This window comes from Euprymna scolopes, chromosome 34 (assembly GCF_053919585.1).
Source record: "Euprymna scolopes isolate OS-2025 chromosome 34, ASM5391958v1, whole genome shotgun sequence".
NCBI classification, from domain to species: Eukaryota; Metazoa; Mollusca; class Cephalopoda; order Sepiida; family Sepiolidae; genus Euprymna; species Euprymna scolopes.
In genome coordinates this window covers 59,499,088-59,509,390 of record NC_136515.1, presented here as the reverse complement: position 1 = coordinate 59,509,390, position 10,303 = coordinate 59,499,088, and the positions used below count along the sequence as shown (strand labels likewise).

The following is a 10,303-nucleotide window of genomic DNA, read 5'->3' as shown; positions in this document are numbered from 1 at the left end:
TAAGGGGTGGCTTCACACTCCCCAAAGCCAGCAAGCTGGAGCCTCACCATCGGATATAGTTAAAGGTCATATCCAGGACCAGCATAATAAAAGAGGAAACTAAGTTTATAGAATTATATATAAGGTAGTGCCTTCCAAGCTTACATTCGAAGTAGTTTCCTTTCACATTTCGCCAAAGTTCTTTTCACTCTCTGTTGATCAATCCTCCTTTCTTTAATTATTTCTTATATTTCTTCCTATTTCCAATCTGTTTCTTTGTTTCGTTTTCCATCTCTTTTCAAGGAACAGAAAGCTTTTTGTATGAAAGAATTACTATTTAAAATCTGGTTTCATTGATAAGACCTGATGACGCTGTATTTAAAAGGAATTAGCAACAGAAACATGTATGCATATATGTAGCCAATAAGGTCCGCATAAATAAATAAATATGCAACATATATATTATTTAATTAATTGTTCTATTTACTATATTAGTCTTTCCAGTTACTCAGTAGGTTTTAATATGGAGATAATATTTATCTTTGTAATTTTAATACTTACAAACACTAGTGTTTCATCCTTTCGGGAATCATCAGTGCAGGGAGTAACGATTTCCAACGGTTGGAAAATTTGAACCTTGCCACGAAGCCATCTCTGACTTTATTAGCAAGTGTGTGTGTGTGTGTGTGTGTGTGTGTGTGTGTGTGTGTGTGTGTGTGTGTGTGTGTGTGTGTGTGTGTGTGTGTGTGTGTGTGTGTGTGTGTGTGTGTGTGTGTGTGTGTGTGTGTGTGTGTGTGTGTGTGTGTGTGTGTGTGTGTGTGTGTGTGTGTGTGATTCATGAAGTTATAAAATTCCAGACAAGAGGGAGATAGAAAGAAATAGAGGAAGGTGGGGAAGGAAATCGAAAGAAAAATACTTCATACAATTTAATGGCATGAATATGGCAGACTAGCAATCAGCCTTTTTGTTTTTCACTTTTATTTTTACCGGCTAAACTTATCTGGAGTTATTTCCTATATACAGCTTCTCTAAAATTGGACGAGAAAAAAAAACGGTTTAGTCAATAGAATGAAATAGATATTTAACTTACTTATCCTAGTCTGACATCTCTGTGGTCATTTTGATTAATCTATCTATCCGATTTGTTTTGTCTCCGACCACATAAACGAAGCCTAACGCTTGGGATTTTTTTTTTTTATTTTTATGATTAAAGATATTGTTTTTAGCATGGATTATGCGCCCAATTAAATGTCTCATTTTGGGAGTGTTTCCTCATAAAGTGGACCAGTTATAAGATATCAGGAGATCGAAGGAAATATTAATCGAATTCATAAAGGCAGAAAAATGTCGGCTGTAGAGAACAATAGAATCAAATAGACTATACTGTGATTTTAATATTTCGTCTTTTTTATTGAAATGACTTCATTAGAAAACGAACGAGGATGTCCATTGTTGAATAATCTATATATTAATGCGATAGAGTGTCTGTAATTTTCTGTCACGCTTACATTCTGGTCGTTTTATTGTTATGTACTTCCATTTCTTGGCATTATTAAACTGTAGAAGAGAAATAACAAATAACTGTGTTCACAACATAAAATTTACTCTAGGATAGCGATACAAAATAGTTTTAAAACTAACAAAAATAATAGAAAATAAACAAATAACTAAATTAAATAAACACGAATATACATAAACGATCACACATATATGTATATATATATATGTATATATATATGCATATATGTATGTACACATATATATGTGCATATATGTATGCACACACATATATATATTTATATATGAACTAACAATAAAAAACACTAACCTAGTTTTAAAACAGATCCTTAGTCCGATAAAATGCATGCCCATTGGCTGATAGGAAGGGCGCGGTGGATACTAGAAAGCTGATTGGCTAACTAAAATCTCAATAGAAGAGGAGCATATAAAAACGATAAACAACCACAGACTTCGCACATAAGCCTGAAGAGTCCTAGAGTGGATGAAACGCGGAATATTCAGTGTAGCTTAATCGTCATATATATTTTATAAATTACTATATATATATATATATATATATATATATATATATATATATATATATATGTTTTTATTTCGGTTTCGATTCTAGCTAATGCAACCAAGTCATATGGATGTATTTGTTTATTTTTGAAATTGCAACTTTATAATGTATAAACATTGATAGAACAATAACTCTTTAATAACATATACGAACTCCACAAAAATTAAAATATCATATTTAAGCGTACTTTACGACCGGGCTTTGCCGGTCGTTCGTGCTAGCTTAGATAAATGCTTTTGCCGTTTTAACAAAAAAAGATACAATAATGTCAGAGCGTCTCTATTTACGCTGAACATTTACAGAATGAAAACATCAATATATTACATATGAATGCGTCCCCTGTGGAATTTCCACAGGTCCCGCTAGTTGTCATTATTATAGCATTGCTATATAAGAGGGGTGTCCCAAATGTAATGGCTTTTATTTTTTATTTCATCCGAATAGATCGGAGGAGATTGCTAATTGTATCTTTTTGGTGATTGAATATATGAATTCTATGATTTGAAAGTTCCATCTCTCTGTTGCAGATATTGATGGTGTGAGACTCTTAGAAAGCAACCCCTTTCATGTACGTTCATCGGAACAATTTCTTGCAAAAATGCAGTTGAAAAATTAATTCTGGTACAAAAACTTTGGCTTGTTTTAATGGTACCACCCCCGTTTTCGTAACTCTTCATCCTTTAATTTCGAAACGACTCTCATATACGAGAATTATATTTTTTATGTTTATCTTTTTTATGTTTATATATATATATATATATATATATATATATATATATATATATTGTTTTAACAAAAACCAAGAGTTCAAAGAATGAGTTGATAGCAACAAATAATGTATTTAATCGTTAGTTGCAATTGTTTCAAACTATTCGGACAAATTCAAACATTATGTCGTTTGAAAATGTTCACAAGAGCATCCTTTCTTCAGACTTATTGAATAAAAAACACATTAACAATAAAACGTTATGGAAACCATTTCTCTTATAAGGAAAAGAAAACAAGTGGAAACATTTTACCTATATCGCATCCTTGCAACGTATTTTATATACATATATATGTGTGTGTGTGTGTGTGTGTGTGTGTGTGTACTTATAATTAGAGACAGGTGGATCGTTAGGTAATTTGAAGATGGAACGAATGCTAAAACTATTAGTAGATAGATTGCTAGATAGATATAGATACAACAAAACAGACAACCACATCTTTAAATAATGTTATCTATAGAAATGAATCTACTTGATTATACGGCACAATCACGTTGACACACCAGTTCTCGCCAGATCACCGAAGTTAAGCAACGTTGAGTCTGACCAGTACCAGATGGGTAACCACTTGGGAAACCGAGATGCTGTATATACGGCGAAGTAAAATACCAGGTTGAGTAACTGGTGCGGTCTACCTACTTGCGAGTGTAGATGGGGTAGGCACTCCATTTAGTGATGGCGCGATGATAATAAATAGCCTTGATAGCCCTGGCGGAGCATCATGTATTCAGCTACCGACAAGATATGAATTACACTACAAACTTGTGTAATAAGTTCAATCTCGGCTGCGGCCACGCCTGAAGGATGGATAGAAATAAATGCAATTGTTGTAATAGATAGAAGTACACGTGGAAACGATAGGTAGATAGATGGATACTAACAATAGATAGATAGATAGATAGATAGAAAGATAGATAGATATATAGATAAATAAATAGATAGATAGAAAGATAGATAGATATATAGATAAATAAATAGATAGATAGATAGATAGATAGATGAATGGAAGGTAATGGATCGAGTTTTATTTAGGTCCAATAGATCAGGATGACTTTGTGTGCGTATGTGTGTGTGTGTGTGTGTGTGTGTGAGAGAGAGAGAGAGAGAGAGAGAGTTTATGTGTTTATGTACGTGGGTGCATATAAAAACAGGCATGTATGTAATTAGAAAATTTTGGGGAACAGCTGTAAAATCGATACATAGATAGATAGATAGATAGATAGATAGATAGATAGATGTCGATACAAGAAGACAGACGACCACATCCATAAATAATTTTATATATAGAAATGAATGCAATGGTTGTAAAAGTTATAAATGCACACATGCAGATAACATATTAAAAATAGATAGATAGATAGATAGATAGATAGATGTCGATACAAGAAGACAGACGACCACATCCATAAATAATTTATATATAGAAATGAATGCAATGTTTGTAAAAGTTATAAATGCGCACAGGCAAATAACATATTAAAAATAGACAGACAGATAGATAGATAGATAGATAGATAGATAGATAGATAGATACTCTTTCGATTTTTATTTAGGTCCAATAGATCAGGATTATCATATATATCGATCCACATATATGTACATCGACATAGGATGGATTTTGGGGGAAGAAAATATAAAGTGAGGCAAAGGATCGAAATTTTCCATACAAAATTACATAAATTTCTCAATTAACCATCAATGTAAAACAAGTAATCACATAATTCCCATGCAGGAATCCGCCATTGATTTTACGCGACATCCGTTGTCAAGTCGGTCGTGATGCCAACGGGTTGAATGCACACTAATTCGGCCATAGAATGTGCACTTAAATTAATGACAAATCCGCCTTGACACAAACCAAACGCACCACTAAGCAAGAAGAAACACATTTTAGTCCTATACAAATTAAAGTCTTGTGATATATATATATATATATATATATTATTTTTAAAATGTATATATATACATATAAAATAAGAATTGCAGTTAAGCTTACCAAAATGATCCAAGACGGCAAAACTAAAGTAAATTATAAATATTAAAGAATTAATATTTATAAAGTAATCTCAACCAGATGTAAAAGCTCGATAAAACCAAATAGGAGATAGAGCTTATAATAGGAATAAGTAGTTGATAAAACATGTTAACAAACACTTTGAAAAAGAGTTAGAACATATTTAATTTTAAAAAGGAAACACTAAATAAATGGATCAGAGGGTAGGATTTAGCAAAATGCGGGATCGGATTTTGCTTGAAAAAGTATTAAATAAAACTACAAGTAAGTAATAGATATAACTTTATAACAAAAAGTGAAAGCAGAGGGAATAGGGTGAATAAAAAGGTGATTTCATGTGAATGAATAGGCTGGTGAAGGGTAAAATTTTCAATGACGGTAAAATCCAAAGATGCAGAATCCAAGAAAGTTAGTTTAATTTCCATTCGCACAAGTAAAATCCAAGGGAACCGCGTAATCGGAAAATGATCTAAAGTAAAACTAAAATGCAAAAATCCGTGGAATAATTCACAAACAGGTACAAGGAAATGGGAAAGAATATATTTACTATATATATAGTGTATTACTGTGTTGTTAAACTCCTTGGGCGTGAAGTTTATATGTTGCACTACAATATAATTTGAAAATACTACACCATGAAACAAATGTTGAGATTCTAAAAATCAGTGGAGCTATTTATGTAAAAACGCAAAAACCTACCCTTAATCAGATCGCACACTTAAATGCCTCCTTTTAACACCCAACCCGTTCTTGCCACTGACCCTAGAACTGGAACGCTCTCCGATCCCTATGATACAAATCCCTCACCGCCGTCAGCAGACCCACTAACCCTCACTCGCACCTTCGCTCGCAACCCAACCACTATTCAAATAAATCTACCCATAATTCCCACCTAGCCTCTTATACAAATTCTTGAGAATGTGCAAAAGAGTACACGAAAAGTTTAAAAAACCGCGGATATTTAAAAAAAAATAATTTGACCATACATTTATACTTTCGACGTGTATACAAAAAATATTACGAAAAAATTAAAAAATAATAAAAGGTATTAGAAAACATAAGCTTTCTGTTGCCTTTAATAGTGTCTGTTCCGTCTTCCTGTTTCCCACCGGACTACAACTTGGATGTCTTCAAGTCCAATGTTAACAAATTCCTAATGAACCGCCCCCTTAAGTAAACACTTCATCAAATCTCCACACTAACGTAATGTACTTGCAATAACCCTTATACTTGAGTGGCTTCCGGGCCTTGATAAGTGGTGATCACTGTGTAACAAAAAAATATATATATATATATATATATATATAAATTTTTCAAAATTCATGACGTGAAATGTTTGAGTTTCAGATCAAAAGATTTTTATTATTCTATGAAAGAAAAAGAATACATTAGAAATATTTAAACCACTTATCCTCTAGGATTTCGATGGCTACCATCTCTTCAGAGGAGATAATATTAGCAAATAGTTATAATGGTTTACACCTTATTTGCTAAAGTCAGTAAGATATGGAAAATCACAATTTAAAATTGATTGAGTAATTAAAAGTCATAGAGTAAGGGGAGTTAAAGAAAAGGATATAAAAGTTAACATCCAAATTGCATGGTAAAATCCGAAGTGAATGTCTTTGAAAGCAGTCCGGTAAAATGATAAAAATTTATATATATATATATATATATATATATATATATATATATATATATATATATGGGGAGTATTTGTTTTTGTTTATGCGATACGTTTTGAATGAATTCAATTTACGAAAGTGCATTTTTACCTAAATGCGAGTGAGGAATAATTTTCCCTTTAACCAATTTGGTACCCCCACATGGGGAGCGGTATATATATATATGTATTATTTTTAAAATATAATTATTCACTGACACGTGTTTAGTCGTCTACGACTTAGCCACTCTAATGAGTAATAGACGAGGAAACACGTGTCAGTATATATATATATATATATATATATATATATATATATATATATATATATATATATATATATATATATATATACCTGTATAGGATTGTTGCTCATTTCAAATTTTCCATTAAATTTTTCGGTCGCCATATTTTGCAACTTGGTTAAAATCAATACTAAAAGCATGTGTTAAAAGTAATTACCGCTTCTCTCATTATTTTGCAAGGATTTATTGCATTTTTTATAGACATCTTCTTCACGACTTAGTTACATATTTACGTTCTCATAAATCTAATTATTTGTTTTCACATTTAAATCTTTGATATATTGCATTTCGCCATTTATATTGATGAACTTTGCCTCATTCACTGCGGTATATTGACTTCATCACCGCGTGTCTATAGTTTCTACTTCGGAATGTCTCCGCACTTACTCCTGTCTCAAAAATAAATACTAAAATATATTAAACTCTCCTATCGTTCGATTTAATTATTTATGGTTGTATTATCGTTAACTACTGTGTTTTACTTTTAAATTTTTCTCTTGTGTAATTATCATTGCAAATTTATACGGTATAACTGATCCCTTTGTGTTTATTTACAGTTTTTACGTATCAATGATGATAATATTAATATAAGAAATTAAAACGGATTAAATATGTTATAAAAAAATTTATTTTTGGAGTCTGATTTATTGTCGATGTAGAGACAATATTTATCGTCCTCGGGAGAAACATTAAGTCACAGCTTCGACTTTTTCATAAAAAGTAATATCCTGTTTCAGCATCATTTATATATATAATAAAATAATCTAGATTTCCCCTTTTAATTTCTTGGAAAATAAACATAATTCGGTTATGATCAAGTTATTAGCCAGTTTCTTTGAATCTATACTTTTATGCGTTTTCTAAATATGTTTTATATATTCCGTCTAACCGAACTCTCATAAAACAATCATATTTGAAGGAAGTGGGCGTAGCTTTTGTTCACTCAAAAAATCTGCTACAGTTCATTCCATAAACACCGGGAATTCTTTTTTCTTCGCTATACATTTCATAATTATATAATTTTATAATTACGTTATATAGCTTTCCCTCAGAAAATACGCACCGCACCTTCCATACTAGTATGATATACAGGGTGACCAAAAAAACGGGCCCCAATTCTAATTAGGCCCCATTTCTTAGTGTTTTGTCCCAATGAAATGCAACTTTGGTCATAACTAGTTTATTATATTCAAAACATCACATCAAAACACCAGGATATTTGGCCTTTTTTTCTCCGTTCTACAGCATATGTTCTAGATGGCCTCCATTTAGCTCCTTGCATTTCTTGAGGCTCAGCACGAAGTTTTCCATGACGATCTTACAGACCGAATTGGTAATGGCTCTCATCTACTCCCTGGTGGCTTCCTTGAGTTCTGTGATAGTTCTTGGTTTCCCTGCGTAGACTCTGTCCTTAAGATAGCCCCAAAGAAAAAATTAGGGGGGGGCGTAGCCCGGGCCATGGGATGCTCACTCAAAATCAGTCTTGAGACTGATCGCTCGACCTCCGAAGTTCTCTTCCAGCTAATCTCGGGCCAGGTTTGAGGTGTGAGAAGTTGCTCCGTCCTGCTAGAACCAGAACTTGCTCATGAGCGACGGGTAGATGGTCTGGAGTTTATTTTTGAAGGTTTTGAGGACCTCCACATACCGCTCCTTGGTGACTGTCACTGCTGCGCCAGATTCTTCGATGAAGATTTGTCCGATGATGCCTCTGGCTATGATCTTCACCTTCACCGAGGTGCACGATTTATATGATCTTCACCGAGGTGCGCGACTTGACACACACAAAAAAACAGCCTCTTAATCACCTGCTAACGCACGCGTCACTGTAACGTCCAATGACAACAACAACTACCACTCTCTTGCTCGGTGACCTCACTCATCAGCAGCTCACTATCTGATGATTCATCGCTCTCTGTAGTTGTGGGATGTACTTCACTAGCTGGGCGAAGATCGCGCACATGGCGTGGGGTTCCATCAACAAGGACCGACTGCTGGCTGACCACTCCAGATATTCGTCCTCGCTTGAACTTGGTGGTGCACCGGTTTCCAGGGAGTCTAACCCAAACTGGATCCCCTACCTTGTATTTTTCATGACTCTCCTCGTCGATTGGTTGGACAGTGTCAATGCCCTTTATCCTAACACGGTATTTGTGTATGGCATTGGCCGGTGCTGTTGTTCGTGTCTTCCCATCCTTTGGTGTGATGTTATACCAATACGTGGCCTCCGTAATGGTGCATTGCTTTCTGGCAGCAATTCTCTTGATGCTGCGATGGCTCCTCTCAGCAATGCCATTCCCTGATGGCACATGAGCACATTGCAGTCGTAGTCGGACACCCCACTCATTCAACAACTGCCGAACTTGGTGGCTACAAAAAGCAGCATCGTTGTCCGTCAATATCTCTTCCGGCGCACCTCACTCAGAAAAGATAGATGACAGTTGGCGGACAACATTCGCTGAGTCCTGCCTGGTCATTTGCCGCCACACCGCAAAACGAGTGGGTCCACAGTCGATAAGGGTTAGAGAGGGCTTTTACGAGCGTATCTGTAACGCCCATGGAACATTTGTTAGAACGCGCTCGAGCCATTATCAGATATGAGGAGGACCTGAGGGAACCGGTTGTAATGATGGCGCAGGCAGCCTAGACTAATGCTGAAAAGAGTCCCAGTTTGAGACCCACGATCAATGGGAGATGTTTCTGCTGCGGTCAGCGAGGCCATTTCGCAAGAAATTGTACTAACAAGGGGCGGGGGCGCCCGCGCTGTTTACAATGTGGTAGTTATGGACATTTATCCCAAAATTGTGCGGGAAATGCATAAGGGGGCAGGACGTCTGCGCCGCCCTGTTCCCCGGACAAGATTTAATTGAGGCGCAACCGACAATAAATGTGTACGTTGACCAAGTGCCTTGTTCAGCTCTTCTCGACGCCGGGTGCTCACACACCATCATGAATGCCAAGTTGTGTCGAAACTGGACAAAGCAGAACATCAAAGTAACCACATTAGGTGGCAAACGCAAGCTTGCTGTGGAGCCGGAACTGTCAAAGTCCACACAGACTCTTGTGTGGCCGCAGACATTAACGTGCTGGTGATGCGAGGGGATTTGCTGGGATTAGATGTATTGTTGGGATATGATGCTATTAAGACACTGGGGGAGTGGTTATCGGAGGAGATGGGACTGTGCGATTTTTGGAAACCCCAGTGTGTGCTGCAGTTCACATTGATCGGCCTGATTTTTAGGTGAACTACGACCCTCACCAAAAAGCATGGACTGTATCGTGGAAGTGGACAGAAGGAAGGGCGCCAACCGAACTCAAGAATAGCATTGCAGAGTACTCGATACACGACGAGGCCCATAATGAATACGAGAAGGAACTTGAGGCATGGATCCAGGATGGATGGCTGATCCCCTACCCCAACAAGCTGGGACCACCCAAGGGTCTGATTCCCTTAATGGCGGTAGTCCAGCATAACAAATCAAAAGTTCGTCCGGT

The 10,303-nt window shown here is 35.7% G+C and overlaps 1 pseudogene; it reads left to right on the top strand.

Annotated features, from left to right (window-relative positions):
- Positions 1-3,305: 3,305 nt before the first annotated feature.
- On the top strand, positions 3,306-3,422 carry LOC145259319 (5S ribosomal RNA; annotated as a pseudogene).
- The last annotated feature ends 6,881 nt before the right edge of the window (positions 3,423-10,303 follow it).